The sequence below is a fragment of the Manduca sexta genome, chromosome 7 (assembly GCF_014839805.1).
Source record: "Manduca sexta isolate Smith_Timp_Sample1 chromosome 7, JHU_Msex_v1.0, whole genome shotgun sequence".
NCBI classification, from domain to species: Eukaryota; Metazoa; Arthropoda; class Insecta; order Lepidoptera; family Sphingidae; genus Manduca; species Manduca sexta.
In genome coordinates this window covers 10,400,944-10,424,208 of record NC_051121.1, presented here as the reverse complement: position 1 = coordinate 10,424,208, position 23,265 = coordinate 10,400,944, and the positions used below count along the sequence as shown (strand labels likewise).

The 23,265-nt window shown below is 37.4% G+C and overlaps 1 long non-coding RNA gene across 1 annotated transcript; it reads right to left on the bottom strand.

Annotated features, from left to right (window-relative positions):
- Positions 1-1,290: 1,290 nt before the first annotated feature.
- Positions 1,291-2,453, bottom strand: LOC119193854. The gene is made up of 2 exons (XR_005114089.1): positions 1,918-2,453; positions 1,291-1,372 (listed from the first exon to the last, which is right to left on the bottom strand). It is a non-coding gene; the product is annotated as an uncharacterized LOC119193854 (long non-coding RNA).
- Between the last annotated feature and the right edge of the window lie 20,812 nt (positions 2,454-23,265).

Below are 23,265 nucleotides of genomic sequence, written 5' to 3'. Positions count from 1 at the left end.
TATCCGGCTCGAAGGACCAATGTTTGGGGGTGCTCTGGTGTAGTGTGTGTGCTAAGAGTCCGGGTTCACACAATAAAGACACTCTTTCACATAAAACCAATATTTATTATTAGCACTAGTAACACTACAGTCTACAGTTTACAATATACATAACCTTACTCGCTCTGATGCACTTATACGCACTGTTATTCCTTCACTACTCGCTCTGATTTACATGGATGCTTTGGATTCCCGAACTGACGAGGCAAGATTCCCCAACCCTTATACATATGGGTCGGAGAATCTTGACATCGCGATGTACAAAATTAAAGAAATTGTACAGCGCCATCTATTGCCCTAATTTATAACTACTGTACGTCATTACTTATTACAAATCCATCTTTTAGTTTTCGATGGATTAAATTGTCTATTTTATTAATTGATCTTTGAACAGTAGCTGCCATTTGATTTCTTTGTTGTCATTATCGAATAAGAGTCTTTTCTTTTCAAATGTGTTCCTTATCAATTTTATATGGCAAGGGTCTATAAAAATGCAAACTTTTTCTCCCGTGCATGGATGTGAAAAATAAGTCTTTATATCGCTGACGTCAGTTACTTTACAGCCCAAAATTTTTGCTGCACCGAAGTTCGCAGAACAACCATCAAATGTAAGACTCAAAACTGTTACGCCAACCTCTTGCAAAAGTGTGCAAGCATATTTTTATCAAATTTGCCTTTGTTTCAGCATTTACACCGGCCGTCAAAAAGTACCCCACAGGTAATTTCCAATTTTCGTTGAGGCAAACCAGCATAAATACTAAAGCTTGCGTTGCCACAGTCTCATCTGCTTCACCTTGCATAGGACCTGCTCCAAAATTAACTGCACCCAATTTTTGATTGTTGTGAAATAGCTTCTGTCGCCTGATAGCTATTTCGTCAAAGACTAATGAGCAGAGTACAGGTTTATTAGAATTTGCGTTGTATTGGGATTTATTTTTTAAGGCTGCAAAGGCTTCGGTTGTGAAACCGGGTTCTGCATTAATTGTTGAATACCATCTGCAAATTGTCCTAGGATGTGGGAGAGCTTTATTGTAGCATTCTCTAACGTATTTATACGCAGCTGGTGAATAATAGTGTTAAGTCAATGCGAATTTACGTAAAGGTGCACTGTATAATAAATAATGCCTGTTCTGTTTATTCTTTTTCATTAAAGATTTATTAACTCGACAACTTCTGCTTTAGCCATTAAATCAATAAATTTCTTTTTAGCTGCAGATTCCTTGCGATATTTATTTTTTAGTAAAATTTTTCTCGGAGTGTCAAAAATTGAATTTGTACTGCTTACTGATTCACACAACGGTTCGAATACTTCCTGTTCACCGCATTTTGTTGGCTGAAAAAGTAAAAAGATATACTTATTTGGTAAGCCTATAAAAAATCTAGCGTTACAGTATTAAAAAATCTCCATAATATACTAGTTAGACTCGCACGCCGAAAGTTCCGCCTCATAAGTTCCGTAAGTATACTAAACATTACAACAAACGTTTTTCTAATCACAAAATAAAACAAAAAATCCATCAAAATGGTATAATAATATAATTTAAAATTTAATGGTGCTAGGTCAGTCATATTATGTAAGAGTCCGCCTGAGTAAGTACCGCCGCAATGTCTATTTCTGCCGCCAAGCAGCAGTGTGTAATCACTGTTGTGTTCCGGTGTGATGGACATTGTAGCCAGTGTAACTGCTAGACATAGTGAGACTTAACATCTTATGTCTCAGGATGGCGAGCGCAGTAGAATACCAAACAATACTTTGTAATGCAAGTTGTTGGATGGTGTTTCTGCTGTTTATGGGCGGTCGTATCGCTTACCATCAGGCGAATGGCGTGCTCTTCTTGTCATTAAAAGTAATAAAAAAATAATAATAATCAAAATTACGTTATCGCATGGTACTGCAGATTTTTTTAAATACACTCTTCCTGTATTTGTGGTGTAAATGCACGGAACATATGCGTGAATAAGCTGACGGTAACCACGTTTCTTCGCTACGATTCTTCTGAACAATTTTGATCCATGATTCTTTTGTTTCATGACACGGCCGAGGAAACCTTTAATTTCAAATTATAATAAAAAACATTAATTTTGTTACATTTACATTTCCGATCGTGATTATATATTATTAATATTTTTCTATCTATAATTATTTAACATTAAACGTCAATAGTGTCAATTCTGCGCATAAAAATATTCTTACTCTTTGACATCGACATAAACATGGCGGCCCGGGCGCTGCCGTGGTGATTCGTCGCCGTGTTACAATAAATTGATAAAATATAATTAAATTAAGCGTGTTTTTAACATAACGTGTTTTACTTACTGATGAAAAGTCACTCCTTGACTTTTACTTATGTTTCTTGAATTATTTAAACAGTATAATGATTTCTTATGTTTACGCGAATGTTAGACATTGAAATAAAAACTAAAAACTATTTAAACGGATTTTATCGCGGTTTTTTTATATTATTATTTTCTCCCGACGTTTCGAAGACTTTGCAGCCTTCATGGTCACGGGGGACTGAGGTGTTGTTCATCCGTAAAGTCAAAGTTACAATATCTACCTACATTTTCAAATATACAACTTTTTAAAATTTTATCTGTTGACGGTCCGATCTACGCAGAATGAGCTCACAGTGTCTTGAGGTCTGGCAGCCGGTCTTTTGGGATCCGATTTAATTAAATGTAGAACAGGATCCCAGGCTTGTGCAAGCTTCCAACCATCTTCCCTATTGAAATTTGGGTGTTTTTTAATTTCAATAGCCTCGCGAATCATCCTAGGCAGGAATCGGTGTTCTTTGGCAAGGATTTGTGGCTTGTCTAATCGCAAATAATGATTGGAGCCTCCTTCAGAATGTTCAGCGACTGCAGACTTCGTAGAGCGTCGGTGTTTCACGTCAGCTATATGTTCTTTTACGCGGGTCCCTATATTTCTTTTTGTTTGTCCTATATAAGAGAGGCCACAGTTGCAGTCTATCTTGTATACACCCGGTTCTTGCAGAGGTATATGGCACTTGACAGGTGGTAAAAATTGACTAATCTTCTTAGGCGGCTTGAAATAGGTTTTTATTGAAGCACGCTTCAGGATCTTTCGTGGGCAAATCATTGTTTCAGAGAGCACGAGGAATCTGTGACGAGAAACACCTGGCCGCTGAGCTACAACATGTCAAGCAAGTACTGCGAGACAACAAGCTCCAAATTCCACGCCGCCGTCACAGAGACCGAGTGAAACCAGCCACAGTTGAACGTGTTCCGGTTGTACTACCATATGTGAGAGGAGTCACCGACAAGATTGGCTACATCCTGAAGCGTGCTTCAATAAAAACCTATTTCAAGCCGCCTAAGAAGATTAGTCAATTTTTACCACCTGTCAAGTGCCATATACCTCTGCAAGAACCGGGTGTATACAAGATAGACTGCAACTGTGGCCTCTCTTATATAGGACAAACAAAAGAAATATAGGGACCCGCGTAAAAGAACATATAGCTGACGTGAAACACCGACGCTCTACGAAGTCTGCAGTCGCTGAACATTCTGAAGGAGGCTCCAATCATTATTTGCGATTAGACAAGCCACAAATCCTTGCCAAAGAACACCGATTCCTGCCTAGGATGATTCGCGAGGCTATTGAAATTAAAAAACACCCAAATTTCAATAGGGAAGATGGTTGGAAGCTTGCACAAGCCTGGGATCCTGTTCTACATTTAATTAAATCGGATCCCAAAAGACCGGCTGCCAGACCTCAAGACACTGTGAGCTCATTCTGCGTAGATCGGACCGTCAACAGATAAAATTTTAAAAAAGTTGTATATTTGAAAATGTAGGTAGATATTGTAACTTTGACTTTACGGATGAACAACACCTCAGTCCCCCCCGTGACCATGAAGGCTGCAAAGTCTTCGAAACGTCGGGAGAAAATAATAATATAAAAAACCGCGATAAAATCCGTTTAAATAGTTTTTAGTTTTTATTTCAATGTCTAACATTCGCGTAAACATAAGAAATCATTATGCAAACCAGTACGGACTGGAACTTGCCAACAAAATACGCCGGTTGGAGAATTTGAAAACCAAGCGCGCAAGATTCAGCACATCATTGAATTTCTTGAAGAGATGTCGTGACCACAATCTCATCCCTACGTGTGTAAAGCTATCACCTAAGAAAAACATACGAGGGAGCGCTAAAATTCTAAACCAGGCGAGTATAAAACTGTTACGAGCTACCATACATGGAACACGATCCGACCTTCATTACATAAATAATTGTGTTGAGATTTTATCCAATGAACTAAAGACAGAGTTATCAGCATTTGATTTTAAAAATTGCATAGATATCTTAAATAAGCGCGAAACTTCTAAATATAATGAATGCAAAAATAAACACATAATAAAATATAATAAACTAACATCAAAATTAAATGCCAAAAATATTAAGAACACCGAGTGTAGGAATGGAACGCGCGCGACCATAGATAACATACACTCCTGCGCCAACCATGAACAACGCGCAGTGATAAATCTGTCAAAACAAACATTGGACGAAAACACAATTCAGGTTTTATCCAAAGGCTTAAATTTTGCTGTTACACCACGAAGGATGCCGTATGAAGACATTATTTGCAATGTTGAGAACAGTCTTTTCATGAATAATATAAAAAAGGAAGATTCGGAGGCAATACGCCAAGACATTTCGTCAATTTTGCGTCAAAAGAAAATGCCGAAACCAAATCTTCCAAAACATCAATATATCGCTTTGAAGAACTTGCGATCAAGGAAAGACCTTACCATTCTCCGTGCAGATAAGGGGAATGCGACAGTAGTAATGGATACGTCAGACTACAATCATAAAATGGAACAACTTTTATCGGATGGAAGCACGTATAGAATAGTCAAATCAGACCCGACTAACAAGATATTGAAGGCTACTAGCACTTTAATAAAAAATTACTCCGATAAATTAAATCTCGACGTAAACTTACTCGTTCCTTCGTGTGCAAAACCGCCTAAACTGTATGGACTGCCGAAGATACACAAGTTAAATGCTCCACTACGTCCCATAGTGAGTCAGATCGACACACCAACCTACAGATTGGCTCAGCACGTAGCAAAAGTGCTTTCACCCCTCAGAGGAAACACTAGAGCATCTGTGAAGGATTCATACCAATTTGTCAGCGACATTAAACACCTACAGTTAGCTGACAATGAAACAATGGTCAGTTTTGATGTCCAGTCTCTCTTCACGAGCTTACCATTACAAGATTGCATCAAAATTGTGTCTAAGAAGTTAGTAGATAATAACATACCTGTGGAATATGCAGAACTACTCCAACACTGCCTTACATCTGGCTATATGTTGTGGAATGATCAGTTCTATGTACAAGTAGAGGGTGTAGCGATGGGCTCCCCTGTATCTCCGGTAGTCGCCGATATATTCATGGAGGACTTCGAGGAGACAGCCCTGACAACATCACCGGTCTCTCCAAGGTTTTACAAACGGTACGTAGATGATACTTTCACAATTTTACCATCGGACAAAGTATCTGCATTTTTAAATCACCTTAACTCCATCAATAATAAAATCCAATTCACTATGGAGTTAGAACACAACAAATCTCTTGCTTTCTTGGATGTTTTAGTCATTCGTAATCCTGATCAGACCTTAAGTCATACTGTGTATCGGAAACAGACCCATACTGATAAATATCTGAACGGTGAATCTCACCACCATCCAAAACAGTTAGCTACCGTGGGCAAATCATTGTTTCAGAGAGCACGAGGAATCTGTGACGAGAAACACCTGGCCGCTGAGCTACAACATGTCAAGCAAGTACTGCGAGACAACAAGCTCCAAATTCCACGCCGCCGTCACAGAGACCGAGTGAAACCAGCCACAGTTGAACGTGTTCCGGTTGTACTACCATATGTGAGAGGAGTCACCGACAAGATTGGCTACATCCTGAAGCGTGCTTCAATAAAAACCTATTTCAAGCCGCCTAAGAAGATTAGTCAATTTTTACCACCCTGTCAAGTGCCATATACCTCTGCAAGAACCGGGTGTATACAAGATAGACTGCAACTGTGGCCTCTCTTATATAGGACAAACAAAAAGAAATATAGGGACCCGCGTAAAAGAACATATAGCTGACGTGAAACACCGACGCTCTACGAAGTCTGCAGTCGCTGAACATTCTGAAGGAGGCTCCAATCATTATTTGCGATTAGACAAGCCACAAATCCTTGCCAAAGAACACCGATTCCTGCCTAGGATGATTCGCGAGGCTATTGAAATTAAAAACACCCAAATTTCAATAGGGAAGATGGTTGGAAGCTTGCACAAGCCTGGGATCCTGTTCTACATTTAATTAAATCGGATCCCAAAAGACCGGCTGCCAGACCTCAAGACACTGTGAGCTCATTCTGCGTAGATCGGACCGTCAACAGATAAAATTTTAAAAAGTTGTATATTTGAAAAATGTAGGTAGATATTGTAACTTTGACTTTACGGATGAACAACACCTCAGTCCCCCCCGTGACCATGAAGGCTGCAAAGTCTTCGAAACGTCGGGAGAAAATAATAATATAAAAAAACCGCGATAAAATCCGTTTAAATAGTTTTTAGTTTTTATTTCAATATTTAAACAGTATCTTAATACACACGAAGGCATTTTAGAAAACAGCAAACGCTTGGCACACACTAAATGAGTTGGAGTGCGCGCGCTCTAACGCGTGTTACAAAAAATCGAGTTGAGGCGTCTCCTCTAGTACCTAGTACATTATAACTCAATGGATTAGTGATGTTCTTATACGTTCGATAAAGTACAATACAACTATATTATTTGTTATAAATTTTAATAAATTTTCCATTAGGTGAAATAATAGGGGACCGTCCTGTGTTTGATTTTGTACATTATTCTATATGTAATGGTTAATAATACGAAAAAGAAACTCTTCTGCGAAAACTGCATTAAAATTGGTTAAAAAATGAGCCAGTAATTCATATTTCAAATATTACTATGTGCCGAAGTGGGCGCAAAGTGGGGATATCGCTTCATCTCTTTCTTTCGCACGCCTCGTAATGCCCGATGACGTCACACGTGGGTATTGCGCCTCTTTTCTGTTTCTTGTTACTTACCCCTTCTACCGAAATTAAAAGACTTATAACTTGTTGATCTTTTTCCGGATTTAAATAATTCTTTCTGTGTTATAATTTATATAACGTAAATATTTGATAATAATAAAGAACAAAAATGAGTCCGGTCCCCTATTGCTTGTATTGTTTTATTCTTATTATATTCTTAAGACTAGTGATTCTTCTGCTATTCCTTCACAAAAGCTTTCTCCTAAATCTTGATTTCCTTCAACAAATGGCCCTCTAATAATATCTAAGTAAAATTGAAAATCTTCTCTTTCTTGCCATTCTAATCCAAAATGTTTTGCCAACAATTTCTCAACATCAGTTATTTTTGCCTGCGTCACAGGCACTCCCGTTGAAATGATGGTAGGTTGAAGCATGCTTGTATTTTTGCCAGTTTTGCAGACATTAAAGGCTTTATTTGTATCTGAATTATAAAACTGTTCACCGCGGATAAGTGTATCCTGAGATCTTCGATCTTTTTATAATGAATCTTTTGCATTGGGTTATTTTGAATGGCAATTTCGCTGTCGGTTTAAAAACCTCTTGAGTGGCACTTTTGAAGTCTAACATTATAATATCCCTTAGATTCGTGACCGTCGCATTACTTGAAATGATGTCGCAGTATTCTCCTGGTTGGATGATAACTTCTTGCTTCTTTAGAACCTTTTCTACATTGCCAAAGAATCTGTCCGGGGGCATAAAACTATGCCCTGTTACGGGAAATATTATTTCAATACGTTTGACAGAGACATTTTCTAATAACCATTTAGATAGCATACTTAGCATTATGCTATTTTTGTTTTGCCCACCACATCCGTCGGCAAATAATCGTATGATGGTGATGATAAATTCGTTTTATTTAATCGATCATACACGGCTGATGCTATTTGATTAGCTGTTTTACCAAATTCGTTTTCTGTCCAGGTATATGCAAAGGTTGTGTTCTTATTAAGCTTGTCTTTAGAGGATCCTTGCACAATAGTAAAATTATACAAGTAAAATTGGCGACTGTAGTAAACACTTTGATCTGGAATTCGAGGTAGTGGACAATTTTTCTGGCAATCAAAGGAAAAGGTTATCATATCGTCCTTTTGCTCCTGCAGCATTTTGAAGAACGCCTTTGCTCTTAATTTATGCACTCTCAGTGCCGTCATTAACTAATTTCTCTTGACTCGATCGTTTTCTTTTTTGATTCTCTTATTCAATCAATACAAGTTGAGCAGACATCAGTGTGAGGGGTACCGAAACCTAAATTAAATTCTCTATTAAAAATATGGCGGAACTATGATTGTTTTACAACAGATTGAGGATTTTCGTCTTTAAACATTTTGTACAGCTTGTTTATACTCAAGTCACTAGATTCGTTCTTGAGAGGATGATCGACAATAATGCGATTTTTTACGGACAAATTTGTGCCACGAGTGAATAAAAATTGAACAAACTCTAACTTCGATCGAAGATTCTATCGAGCCAACTTTTGCCTATCGTGTCATGCCTATATCAATAGAAGCGCAAAAAAGTGAATTTTCCTGAGGTTTTTCATATCAGGATATTTTGCTTTAGATAAAGGTAATTGCGATTTATAACAAGCTGGCGGATTAAATTTGGTCTTTGGTTGAACTTCGATTCGAAGGGATTGTGCATTTTCATTCAGAGTTTTTGACAACAATTTCACAGATATTGTTCTTTTTAAAAGTCACAATACACATTTTACTAATTTTGCCAGTCAGATTGCCCTTGAAATACTTTTCACTCATTGAATCCCATTTGTTGAAATCCTTAAAATTCAGCAACTCTACTGTGTAAGGCACTGGATCTTGTCGCGCCGTAGTAAACACTGTATACCACTGCGAAGACGCGTAAATAATAGTTTCTTTTTTTAATTATTTTCTATTACAGCAAGAACAGAGTACTGGCATGTAGGTGTGTCCGGTCAGTAAGAAGTTTATTTGGATTACTTCAATATTTTTGCAAGTTTGCAAAGTTGCGTGTAACATTGCCATGATTATCTGGTTCCTATTCTGACCTGGACAACAATCACAATATAGCAGCAAATTCTTTACTGTACCGTGTTCATCTACAATGTTAATATATTAATTGAGAATTGTTACAATTTCGTTTACTCCCCTTTTACCATTAGCTTCGTTTCAATAAAAGTAATGTACCTTGTGCGTACCATTCTCATATGTACAAAAATTATATACAGCTAGTTTACAACTGTAAAATAATAACATGCTGTCCCCATATGGGGTATTTAAACCTTTTGGAGATCGAAACTAGTGCATAGTGTACCTACTGGGATCATTTTTGTGAATGTTTTGATGTGCCTTGAATCTGTTATAGCTTCCTTTTTTTTCCTTTTCATGCTGTGTTCTTTTTTCTTCAAATTTAGGGTTATTATTAGTGTAATTTGTTGATATCGAATTTTAATTGTATCTGTTTAAGTCTATGATTTTTTTTTATGCTTTCTTCTTGTCTTTTTTCTCCGAGAAATATAGCCACGTATCGTAACGAACTTTGCGTTTTAATTAAATAATAATAGGTTAGGGGTCCAGCTCGTCAATTTTTTAGCTAGGGACAGTCGTAATTTTCAGTTTAGCTTAGTTTTAGCGTAGGTCGCGAGTGATAAATAAAAAAAATCATGTCGACGAACTACTTAGTAAATGTACCGAAGCTAAAAGGGCGGGAAAATTACACGAAGTGGTGCTTCGCCGCGGAGAATTTTCTGATCCTGGAGAACATGAAGCATTGCATAAATCCTGTTGCCGGGAAGATTACAGAAGCCGCTGATGATGCGAGGACCAAGGCTAAATTGATTCTCACAATCGACTCAAGCTTGTACGTGCACATAAAAGATGTCAAAACGTCGTTGGAGCTGTGGAATAAGCTGAAAACTTTATTCGATGATTGCGGTTTTACCAGACGCATAAGTTTATTGAGAAACCTCGATTCGTCTCGAAAATTGAACTTCTATGACAAGTTATGTGACACAGCTAGTGGAGACTGGACAAAAGCTAAGCGGAACAGGATTTCAAATCAGTGATGAGTGGATCGGCAGTTTATTGTTAGCTGGTTTAACGGAGAAATATTCGCTGATGATAATGGCGATCGAACATTCGGGGATCGTCATCACCACCGACGCCATCAAGTCAAAGTTGATGGATTTGGAAGAAAACAATGATGTGGACGCTAGCGGGGCATTTGCAAGTTTTAGAAAAAAAAAGGTTGGCAGCACTGCTCACGGCGGGACTAAAGACAACGGATATTCGCAAAGTAAAGAAAGTACCGCGGTGTTATAGATGTAAACAAACCGGGCACTATCGCAATCAATGTACTGTTGACAAGGATTCTTCAAATACCAAATCGAGTGAACGTAAACAAACAAACGCGTTCAATGCTGTCTTCCTAAATGGCAGTTTTTCGAAAAATGATTGGTGTGTTGACTCGGGAGCGAGCGCCCACTTAACCTCAAAAGAAAATTGGATTAAAAATGTCTCGACCGAACATTCTATTAAAGAAATTATTGTTGCGAATGAAGAAAAGCTTAACGTGAAGTGCTCGGGTGACGTGCAAATTGCGACGGTTACTAACAACGGTGAATATGACGTGATCGTCAAAGGAGTGTTGTGCGTACCGAAGTTAACCACAAACCTATTGTCTGTCAGTCAGTTAGTCAGAAACGGTAACCGAGTGTTGTTTACTACCAGTGGATGCAACATTTACAACAGAAATGAACAGTTAGTCGCCGTGGCGTCATTGACAAATGGTGTTTACTCTTGAGAGCACACTGGCTACAACATTTATATCTGCAGATACATGGCATCGCAGATTCGGCCATGTAAACAGCATGTACTTAAACAAGATGCCTGATGCAGTGAGTGGCATGGAACTTGAGAAGAAAAGTGACATTTCCCAATTGTCATGTATTATTTGTTGTGAAGGCAAGCAGTCACGCCTTCCTTTTGGACATGCTGGCTCGAGAAGTGGTGAATTATTGGGTTGAGAGCATAGCTGGGCATTAACTCGTTAATCCGTTAATCGTTAATTAACGAAGTTAACATTTTGATTAACGAATTAACTTTTAAAAATGTTAACGGACACGTTAACTTCTGTTAATACGCAGAAGCCCGTTAATCGTTAATCTAATGCCTACTATCTACCGCACGGCACCGCGGCGCGGCGCGAAAAACAGGTTCAGACAAGTATGAAACGAATGACAAGTGCCGGGCGGCGCGTGGCAGCGCGTGAAACAAAAACAAAACTAGATATATTTTGCCGGCACGTGCGAGCGAGAAAACTGACTGCGAAGATATTTTTTCGTTTGATCACTTCATTACTTAGCGCCAGTGCTTAGAGTGACGAATGTTTTGTTTGTTGTTATTATAAATTACCCTCAGTGATCATTTGCGTGTTGATAAAGAAGAGTGAATGTAATTTAGTTAGAAAAAGTGTAGGCTGTGCAGTGTAGTAATTAAAACCATATCATGGAAGACATGGAATCGGATTCCAGCGGTCCTGATGAGAATCCATGGCCACATTTGACTGAGTATGTGGAATTTGTATCCAGATCGGGCCAGCAAATACTTTTTGCGTGTAAGCGATGCTTGCCGAAAGACACCAAAATAAAAGTTCATGTATCAAGCCTGAATAATTTGAAACAACATGTAAGAAGGGTACATGAGTCACAGTACGTACAGTTTGAAGAGATTGTTAAGGCGGGCTCTAACCGGGGCAAGACAAAAAGGAGAACTCATTCTGCCGATGATGATAGCAAAGTAGTAGTAATCCTAATATTCCTAATCCTGTTAAAAGAAGAATTCAACAGGGTCGACAGCTGAGCATCGGGGAATCGTTCGGGATTGCAGCTACTGGCAGCGGTGTACCCCAAGCCAAAGTGGACAAATGTATAGTAAATTTATTTGTTTCAAACATGATTCCTTTACATGTTGTCGAAAGCAAGTCTTTTGGTGCGTTGATAAAAACGTTAAACCCGAGCAAAAATTCAATTTCAAGAAGAACTTTGGGTAGACGCATTACTGACGAACACATTGAATTGAAGCAACACCTGATTAGGTAAGTAACTAAAATAAATACCTATTTTCTATTTATTTTTAACAGATAAACGTCGCCTTACGTATACCTACGTAGGTATAATTTTATTTGAAAAAAGTTAAAATAATTAGGGGTTCATAAAATAGGTATGCATTCATATACATATGTATATAATTTACATTTATTAATAGTGCATTTTTTTTACGTGATGTGTTTATTATTTTAATTTCAGTTTACTTGGAAAAATTGATTGGGTGGCAACGACGGCTGACTATTGGTCAGCTCACAACAAAAGTTATTTGGGCATGACAGTTCACTGGTTAGATGCTATCACAAGAGCCAGAATGTATGCAGTATTAACGTGCATACGCCTAAAAGGTCATCATACATACGACATCCTGGCCCAAGCAATGATAGATATTCACTGTGAATTTCACATAGATAAAAAAATCACAAGGTCAGTTAATTCTATTTTTCGTGATGTGACCTACGGTGATGTGGATCGGTTACGTAATCCTTACTTAACATTAAAAATGTGGATGTGGGTTTGTTCGTTTGTTACGCTTTCACGTAGAAACTACTTAGCCGATCAACATGAAATTTTGTACACATATTCTCAACGTAGGTTACCTTAAAAAGCAGGCATAATTTTATTTTAGGACTACTACGGATAATGGCAGTAACTTTGTAAAGGCATTTGTGCAATTCGGCTCGGAGATCGACATAATTCCAGAGTTGCCATCATGTGATTTAGAGTCTGAGTTTGACCCTGATATTGCCAATCTTTTAAATCCAAACTCAGAAGAAAATGATGACTTAGAATTTATTTCAGTAGAAAGCATACTGAATGCTCCTGATCGTCTCCAGTGCAATGAAATCAATGAACAGATATTAGAAAACTTGAATACTTTGCCAGTTCACATGAGATGTGCTGCACATACGTTCAATCTGGTCGCTAGCAAAGATGCAGATGCTGCTCTACAAATAACTGTTTTCAAGACTCCCTACAGAAGTGCCTTAGCCAAGGCACGTACTCTCTGGAATCAGCAATCACGTAGTACGGTAGCGGCAGATAGCATTCATGCTGAATTAGGCAGACGACTTGTCCTTCCAAATACGACGAGGTGGAACTCTCTGTATGATGCTATTGTCGTTCTCAACAGTATATTGGAAACAAAAAGGCCTTCTCTTCACAGGGTTATGACTCAACTAAAAATTCTAACTTTCAATGACCAAGATGTGACTGTAATGAAGGAGTACGCAAAGGTAATTTCATATATGTATATAGTTTAAATTAACGTTTGAGTAAAGTTATTTTCTTTCCACATCATATCAATACTTATATTAAATACTTATTTACAGGTTATGGCACCTGTCGCGAATGCCCTCGATCGTATCCAAGGAGAAGCTCAAGCATATCTCAGATCACTACTACCGACGATTGCAGCAACTGTCTATAAATTAAAAAATATTAAATCTAAGGGGAACAGATATTCATAAATCTATTTATTAAATACAATACTGCTATACCCTCAAGCGCTGCAGTTGAACGTCTGTTTTCCACGGGTAAAGACATTTTAACACCAAAACGAGCCTCGCTTTCAGACGAGAACTTCAACATGTTAATGTTCATGAAGGGGAATATGCACCTTATGCCCGACGATTAAATTACACATTTGAATTATACAAGTATTTTGTTTTATTCCTAACCTGTTAACTTCCAGAACCTAAACCAACAAGTTGTATAAGTTCACTAACGCAACGATATAAAAATGCAATTTTACACATATTAACGGATTAACGATTAACATTAACTTGCGTTAATTCTTTCGAAATGTAACGCTTTAACGCTTAACGAAGCTAACTTTTTTTGTAGCGGATTAACGATTAACGGAGTTAACTATTTGATTAACGGTGCCCAGCTATGGTTGAGAGTTATGTTGACAAGTCTAATGCGACATATACTCCGAGTGAGTATGAAGATGCTGAATCGACTGAATCAGGTGAATCTGAGCATAATGAAAGAGCTGTCAGGTTGCGGAAGAAACCAGAGCGGTATGGATATTCGAACATGTGTGCTGATTCTGCTGGAAGCGTGGGAGGATGCTGGTGATCTAACTCTGCAGGAAGCATTGGCAGGGCCAGAGAAGGAGCAGTGGTTAAGTGCAATTAGGGAGGAACTGGACTGTTTTAGTGGAAATGATGCATGGGAGTTGGTAGATGCTCCAAATGCAGGCACGGTAGTGAAGTGCAAGTGGGTTCTTAGAAAGAAATATTGTGACAAACAAGTGAGATATACCTGGTGTGGACTATAATGAGACATTCTCTCCTGTTATAAGACATTCAACTAAGCGTTATCTATTTGCATTGAGTGTACAGTTAGATATGGACATAACTCATCTGGATGTCACTACGGCATTTCTCAATGGTCATTTAAAAGAAATGTTGTTTATACAATTACCTGAATATTTCTCTATTATTGATTGTAACAAGGTTCTTAGATTTAAAAAGGCTGTTTATGGCTAGTTGTATCTAAGTATATTTTTTGTATCTATGCCTTCTTCTTGTCTTTTTTCTCCGAGAAATATAGCCACGTATCGTAACGAACTTTGCGTTTTAATTAAATAATAATAATTTGAAATGAAACTTTAGTACTTGCTTACGCCCGAAATTAATAATGTATCTGCTATCCAAGACTGAAACCTATCTTAGATTGCCGACTATCTTTCGATTGCTCTCCTATCGGCATGCCAATAACTTAACTCGCCTATCCTTGCTGGCCTTCAACGATAGATCGCTGGCAATCCTTTCCAGATGCGTTCCCTCCTGACCATTCCATTTTATGCAGAATATTCCATTCGTAAAAAAATACTTTTTGTATTTTCCATACAAACTATTCATTTAAATATTTGCCTAATTGCTAAAAATAAGAGTTGGAGTAATAAATAAATATTTTATGCATTTTAGCCCTCAAAAGAAATAATTAATAATTAGTACATGTCATATTTAAGGTACAAACTATTTAATGAGTTGAAATGGAACGTGAGTAATGTGGTTGCTAACATATTTTGACACTGAAGTTTTTAATAACATTGTTCATAATATATTAATAAATCTTTAAAGGATTTAGTTTTTAGTATGAAGTACGCAGTAAACTCGGTGCCATACAATAATAATTGGACTCTGTACACATTATCCAGTGTTATGGAACAAATTACAATTCCGTTATACATAATTGTTACTTAACTTTAACCGTTTATGCAGCGCACGAAACGGAAGCTCTCAAAAGTAATCAATTTTACTCGTTTTTGGTCCCATTGGTCATGGTGTGATGATATATACCCTGTAATAGCCATCCTCAATAAATGGGCTATCCAACACTAAAGGAATTTTTCAATTCGAACCGGAAGTTCCTGAGATCATCGCGTTCACACAAACAAATAAACAAACATACTGTTCAGCTTTATATAATTATAGTATAGATAATGTATGGAAATGTTGCCTGTTTCTATGATATTTACTTTTAACTAATAAAACTATGTTAATTTGTAATAATTGTTACTTTGAATTACAAATGTAGATAATCAATAAAACTAAATAGCAGTGATTACAAAGGTATTTTATTTTACTAAGTAAACAAGTTATTTATTAGTGCTGTTCTTTCTCCAACATCTTGATTCTCTATATTGTTCACATTATTAATAATATCAGCAGTTGATAACTCGCTTCGGTTGGAATTTCCTCTAACCTGTGATTCCGACAAATATTGTGCAAAACAGCAGTTGCAATTATTATTGCTTGAACTTTAGGTAAAGATAAACGCAATGTCAATGCAATCACAGGGAAGCGATGCTTCCATGTACCAAATGTCCTGACAAAGATAATATAAATATTTCCTATTCCTCAGTAAAAGTTGATGGAATGGTGAAACACCATAGTTCCTGAAAAAACGATGCAATTGACCCTTGTTAGTACCTATCTAATAGTTCGGTAGGTACAATATTTTTTGTAAATAATGTCAAAAATTATTTACCTTGTACGGATATACGGCATCAGTTTAACTAACAATGATTGGCAAGCAGATTTCGAAAGCCTAATCTAAACGTGAAATCAAACTGACCCAGGGTCTGCATGTAGTTAACTCTTTTCATTACCCGTGATGAAGCGAGACTTTCAGTTTCGCTATCAGTATCGCTAGTCCCTCCATATCACTGTCGTCACTGTCACTAGAGAATATGGATATTTCCATTTCCTTTTCGTTTCGCTTAAAATCAGTGTAAGCGATATTCAAAACATATGGAGTAAACTGAGGAATTGGTCCGATTGGAAAATGCGATTGTTTACAACAATCAAATGAAATGTCAAAACGGGTAGATAGAGTATTGGCAAGCGTAAACTGTCATTTTCAAACAGAGGGTAATCTATGATCTGTAATCCGTCCTCTCAAAGATCGATTATTGTTAGAGATAGCTTACTCAATCTATGGATTGGTTATTGGCATGCTTTATCCATAAAAACGAATGAATTATCAGTCTTAGCATACGTTGGATTAGGATTGGTTATTAATTTCGGGCGTTACTGTACTACTTTATTTCTATATTGCTTAACACTATTACAAGATGAGTGACTTCGCTTCTACCTTGATAGCCTCTGTAAAATTTTCCTCTTCCTCTATTATTCTTGCGATATTGGAATGACTTGTGTCCCCTTTTTCCACACTTGTAGCATTTTATTTCTGCCCCAATAAATGTTGTGTGCCTCTGATCGGATCTTTCATCTAATTTTGTCTTTTTAATTTATTGATCCAGCAATTTTGCCCTCACAAATTCTAGTTTAAGATCTGTATTAACTGTCTCCATTGCTGTTATTATATGGTTATATTCTTCACCTAGACCCGTTAAAAGATAACATATTTTATCACTTTCTTCTATCTTTTCTCCAGATACTTCAAGTTCCCTTATAATATTGTCGAATTTAGTAAAGTATTCTTCTAAGTTGCTACCATCATGTTTTAGTGTCAAGAGCTTTCTTCTAAGTGTTATTTTTGAAACGACACTCTTGCGCTGAAAAATAGATTTCAAGAGATCTAACATCTCTTTAGCAATTTTACATTCTTTAATTATATTCAAATATTTTAGTGATGTTTCCCAAGCCTCTTTCTTCCAACATGCATTGCACACGAAACAGCCAGTTGTCGAATCCTTCCGCCTTCAGTTAAGAGAAATTAATTATAGACGTATTTGCTATCGACGCCATTTTGTACGCTTGCGGCACCCATATATGATGAACAGTTTTAAATCAAATGTATTTTTATTTTTATAGTTGCTGCTTGATTCCTATAACTACCGGGCATCTGAGCCCATAAACTATTAAAAATGAAACTTTAGTACTTGCTTAATGTACTACTTTATTTCTATATTCCTTAACACTATTACATTTTGTGACAAACATAGAGGTAAGTACCAAAAACAATATGCTTAATATACTAGGTATAGATAACAAATTCCTATATCGGATCTCTGGAGCGATCACCATAAACTGGTCCAGCGGAATTGGAAAACAAATAAACGTAATGAAAGTCTTTAAGATGAGTTATCACTTTATTTGAGGGCTCCAGTCAGTAGATTTAACGAAAACCCATTAGAAGTGTGGGCAGACTATAAAATACAGTTTCCATCGTTATACAATGTGGCATTTAAATGTTTAACTATGGTGGCTAGTTCAGTTCCATCTGAACGATTATTCTCAAAAGCCGCACAGGTTCTTACACAGCAGAGAAGCAGATTGCAAGCCAAAAGGGTAAATAAAATTTTGTTCTTGCAAGGTTAAGAGAAAAAATACTGGGATTTATAAATCTTTCATATTGGCATGGTAGAAAAGGAAAAGCTGCTATTTCTTACTACAAAATAAATAGATGCTAAACATGGCTTTTGGGTCGTATAGCAATGAATTATTTTTCGTATGAGTTATGAATAAAATTCTTTTTTCTCTCTCTTTGTGTTTTACTCATAATTAACCTGATCCCTATTTAATATTAGACTGGTTAAATACAAGTAATTACATAAGATATTTTTAAAATAACGATATATTTGTTCGATATATCGCGAAGTATCGATATAACCCTACGATATATTATATCGAAAAAAATCGACATATATTTTTTACATGAACATCCCTACCCATAACAAACCCGTTATACGAGTTAGCTTACCTAGGTCGCGGCTATACTGTAAAGAGAGCCGCGACCTATTGGCCCAATTTCTACACTATTTACACTATGGCATTTGGCATTTTTGGCGATTATTTAATTCGATGTAAATCACACAGGTACATGATATATATAAGTATCTAAAACATAATCATATTCGCTATACATCAAATCTACAATAAGTTATAACAAAAATAAAAATATTTACAAATTTCTTTACTCACTAAAACTGTTCACTAAGTTATATCGTCCGTATGACGTCCCTATCATCGAGAGAGGGTAGACACGTCACATACGCGCACTTGTCACTATTTTTCACAACGAAGGGGCCGGCACGCAGCTGACGGGGTCGACGCGTCGCCAACAATAGGCGAGTTAAGATATTGGCATGCCGATAGGAGACCAATCGAAAGATAGTCGGCAATCTAAAATAGGTTTCAGTCTTGGATAGCAGATAAATTATTAATTTCGGTCGTTAGTTGTCAGATGAGAGATAGCAGAGTACCCAGAAACAATATCATGATACCTTATAGCCAGTGGTTCTAAAACATTATTACATTCTAAATCAAGTAAGGTTTTTATTTGGATTTAGTTTCACAAGAAACGTATTGTGCCTAATACGGAATTGATATTTTGGATATGAGGTTCTATATGTGATATGTCGAATGGAGTCACTACATCTAGGTAACTTGCACGGATTATTAGTTCGCCAATCGGATCAAAATATATACCAGAGTTCGCTTTAATTTGTTGAACGAACTGTGGGTGACCAAGACCATGGGCCAGTGTGCTGTAAATAAAATGATAAAACTAATGACTCATACTTTAGATAAATTGCACCTACGGCCTTACTTATCATATAAACGTTAATAGTAGAACTTAAACGATCTTATATACTTTCAAAAACGTATAAATAGAGAGAGGGAAAAGAAAAAGAAAAAAAGAGGAGAAATCTAAATGAGAGTATGTTTTATTTACAGAGATGCTCCAACGACGGCTGGTTTTATTTGGTCGACGTGGTGCGTGATATGACGTCGGTTAATTAACAGGGTAACAGTGTTATTACCGTTCACCTTGATAATTTAATAAGGCCATTTCCAGAGTGGTGAGGGTGCTTTGCGCATTCTCAGATAATTTTTGAGGTACACATGTTCACCAGCCTTGTACCTGACTGGATGTGTATGTGTATCATAATAGGATTTCGAGGATTCTTTGGATCTCCGTATATGTTCCAAAGCTTTTTCTCTAGAATGTTTTAATCTGTTCTGTAACATTCGGACGTAATAGGGTATGTGGCCCCAGAGGATTCGTCATAGATGGAATTTGAGATTACTGTTTGCTTCCGAACATTAATTAGTTCGTAAGGCATAAAATGAGTGGTAAAGTGGACAGTGGTATTATAAGTAAGCATAGCTGTATAGACGTAGCGCGCCCAATTTGTTTGGTCCTTGTCTGTAAAGGATCGGAGATATTCCTTAAGGGTAGAGTGGCTCCGTTCGAGAGCACCCTGGGTTTGCGGGTGGAGATGGAGATGCTCACAGATTTTTAATTTTAAGGAACTCACAAGTTTTCTTTAAGTGTTTTGAATAAAAATTTGTTTCTTGATCCGTTAGGATCATTTTAGGGATGTCGAATATAGAGATATAATGAATCAAGCATTCGCTTGTTTCTTCTGCAGTGATGTTTCTGATTGGATACGCTGAAGAGTATGTCGTGAGGTCGTCTTGAGTAAGTATATATTTTAGTTTGGCCGGACCCGACTCGGGCAGTGGTCCGACGATATCAAGATGGGTATTGGCGAGATGCCCAGCAATGGGAGTGTCATGATTTTCCCTGAGGATTTTTGGAATTTCGGATAATGATGGGTAAATAATCCTACCTTTGTATATGTGTATGATGATACCTGTGTCCTTGAAGAGGTAGCTCGTCTCAAGGGAGTTGATACTCTTATAGATGTCCTCATAGTGTGATTTATCAAAATAGTAAACCTTGAAGAAGAGGAAGTAGAACGTTTTTCCCTCATGCGTGAATGAAACGAAAGAATAAAGAGTTCTTTCTTTATTTACGACATCGGGTCCGTATCCGTACCTCGATGCCATACGGGTATGGCATCGAGGATGTCTTGGACAAAGGGGTTGGACTCATCAAGGTCTATAGAGGTAGGTAGTACAATGATCCTACAGTTGGATTTCATTATGTCTTCCTTATGTTCTAGTATGGTTGTGTTGAGGGAAATACCTTTTTTCGTCATTATTCTCAAAAAGGAAGGATAATCGACAACTGGTGGACCCAGGAATATGTTTGAAGACGGTTCTGGGATTGAACTATCGGATACTTATTCCGGTGAATTTTAAGTGCTAATATCAGTATTATCCTCTGGAGTCTCCTAACTCTCAGAAGATGGAAGGATACCTTCAAACGGGTTTGAGGGATTTAGTGATAATAAATAATCAGGATGGAAAGATGGTGACATCAAATCTTCCAGGTTTAAAGATGGTGATGTTAAGTCACCCGGGTTATCCGCCAAAGTTACCTGACTGTCAGTGTTGACAGGTGGTGAAGTTGTATTGTTGAGATTATCAGCCGGAGACATCACGTCGTCGGAATTGAAAGATAAAGGTGATATAAGCAGATCCATCAGGTCACTATCTAGGTTTTGATCAGGGTTTTACGCGGGTGTTGTGTTTTCATCAAACTTCAATGGACTGGGTTAACAGGGAAGCGGGATAGCGCGTCAGCGTTGGTGTTAATTTTCCTTTTTTACAGTGGATCTCGTATTCAAATTCTTCTAATTTTAGGCACCAACGGACTAAGCGTGAATCAGGAATTTTGCAGTTGAAACGCCATTGTAGTGGTTTATCATCCGTAACGATCTTAAAATGGTTTCCGTATAGGTAAGGCCTAAAGGTCTTAGTGCCAAAGATGATGGCGAGACACTCTTTCTCCGTGACACTATAATTGCATTCAGCTTTATTAAGGGTGCGGGAGGCAAATACAATAGGTCGGTCTTGTCCTACCGGCCCCTGGGAGAGGATGGCGGATATCGCTAAGTTTGACGCATCGCTGGTTAGGATAAATGGTTGCGCGAAGTTTGGATAAGCGAGGATAGGGGCGGAGGAGGAAAGGAGGAAGGGACATTAATATTTTAGTAATTACTATATTGTCGCTCAACGGCTCTTCAGCAAGCTTCAACTTGGTTTTTATATCCTCTAATCTAGAGAAGAACTTACACATTCGTTCGCCGCTTCCAATGCTCATGGCGAAGAATTTTTGTTGCAGCAAATGTAGACTCACAGAGTTCTCATTTTCATACACTGTCTTAAGTTTCGCCCACATGTCCGCTGCTGTAGTACACGAAAAAGGATGTGTAAGCGGCTCCCCCTCCATCCTTGTAACCATTATCTCCTGCGCTTTAGCGTCCATTCTGGCCAATGCCGTAGATTCATCACTCGTCGACTCCTCGCCAGACACCAGAGCATACAAACCACGACTTCTCAAAATAATTTCTGTTTGAAAACGCCATACAGGCCAATTTTCTGCTCCCTTAAGTTTTAAGGTATGTATTAACGACATACTCTCCATATTTGTTATGATATTGCACGTTTAATATGGTGACGAAGTTTCGTCAAAAATTGAAAGTAAATTGAGATATGCTATTCCAACTGCAGACCTAGGTAGAGCCTTCGCACCTGATTCATCTTCTCTGTCTGAGCGAAAATACGGAAATATCAGGGCAAAAATCCTACGCTGACCTCTGGGGCGAGCTTTGGTACATTCACGTCACAACATTATGACTAAAATTCACGGCTCAGGCTAATACTACTACGCCTTCGTAGAAGATGTTCGGACCATAAGAAGCAAGCTAACAAATCGTAATAGAGCTTCGTCTGAACTACAGCAAGACCAAGGTACTTCAGTTAGCTCTTCACCTGCGCCATCTTCGTCTAAAACTGGGACACCCGATCGTTCTACAGCAAAGAAGCGACGGCATGAGAGGAATATAGAATTAGAATTAGAAGAATTTTCTTTCCATGTGCCCATTTCCTTAAGTAACTGGACTAATAATTGCCAATTGAAACTTAGGAATCTGTAGTATATTCGGTCAACATTGCCGAACTAATACTTTTTAGCGCCGAAGATTTGTACAAACATTGCCATTTCTCGTTGTTTGATTGTTTTAAAAAGGGATTTAATTTATAAAGGATATTACCTTTGTGTGTTTATTAGGGTAATTCTGTAATAATTATTATTATAGGATATTTTACTAGTGTTTTTATTGTTAAACTTAGAAAGAGTTTAATTATTTGTGACCACGAGTCAAATACAATTAATTCCGAAAGATTTTTTGAGTTTTATCCCAAAATACGATGGTGATGATAAGTTATTGAATTTATTCATTAAAAAGTGTGAATATGTTCTTGACAATTTTAAGGGCAATAATAACCCTGTGCATCAAACATATGCTTTCCACAGCATAACAAGTAGATTGATAGGTAAAGCTGCACTTGTATACAGCGAAAGAAATATAGACAACTGGGATAATTTAAAAGAATTGTAATTCAACACTTCGGTGATCCTAGATCGGAAGCTTGTATAGCACTAGAACTTGAGAGTATAAAAATCAAACCTCAAGAAAGTTATATTGAATTGTGTCATCGTATCCAAAATATACGTAGTTCACTTTTCGCAAAAGTCAATTTATTAGAGGACGAAGGGCTCAAAGCAGCAAAAATGATTATTTATAATAATACAGCCTTTGAAACATTTTTCTATAATCTAAGTGACGACTTGATTAATTTCATAAGGCTTAACAAATGTAAAGTCCTTGAGGAGGCATT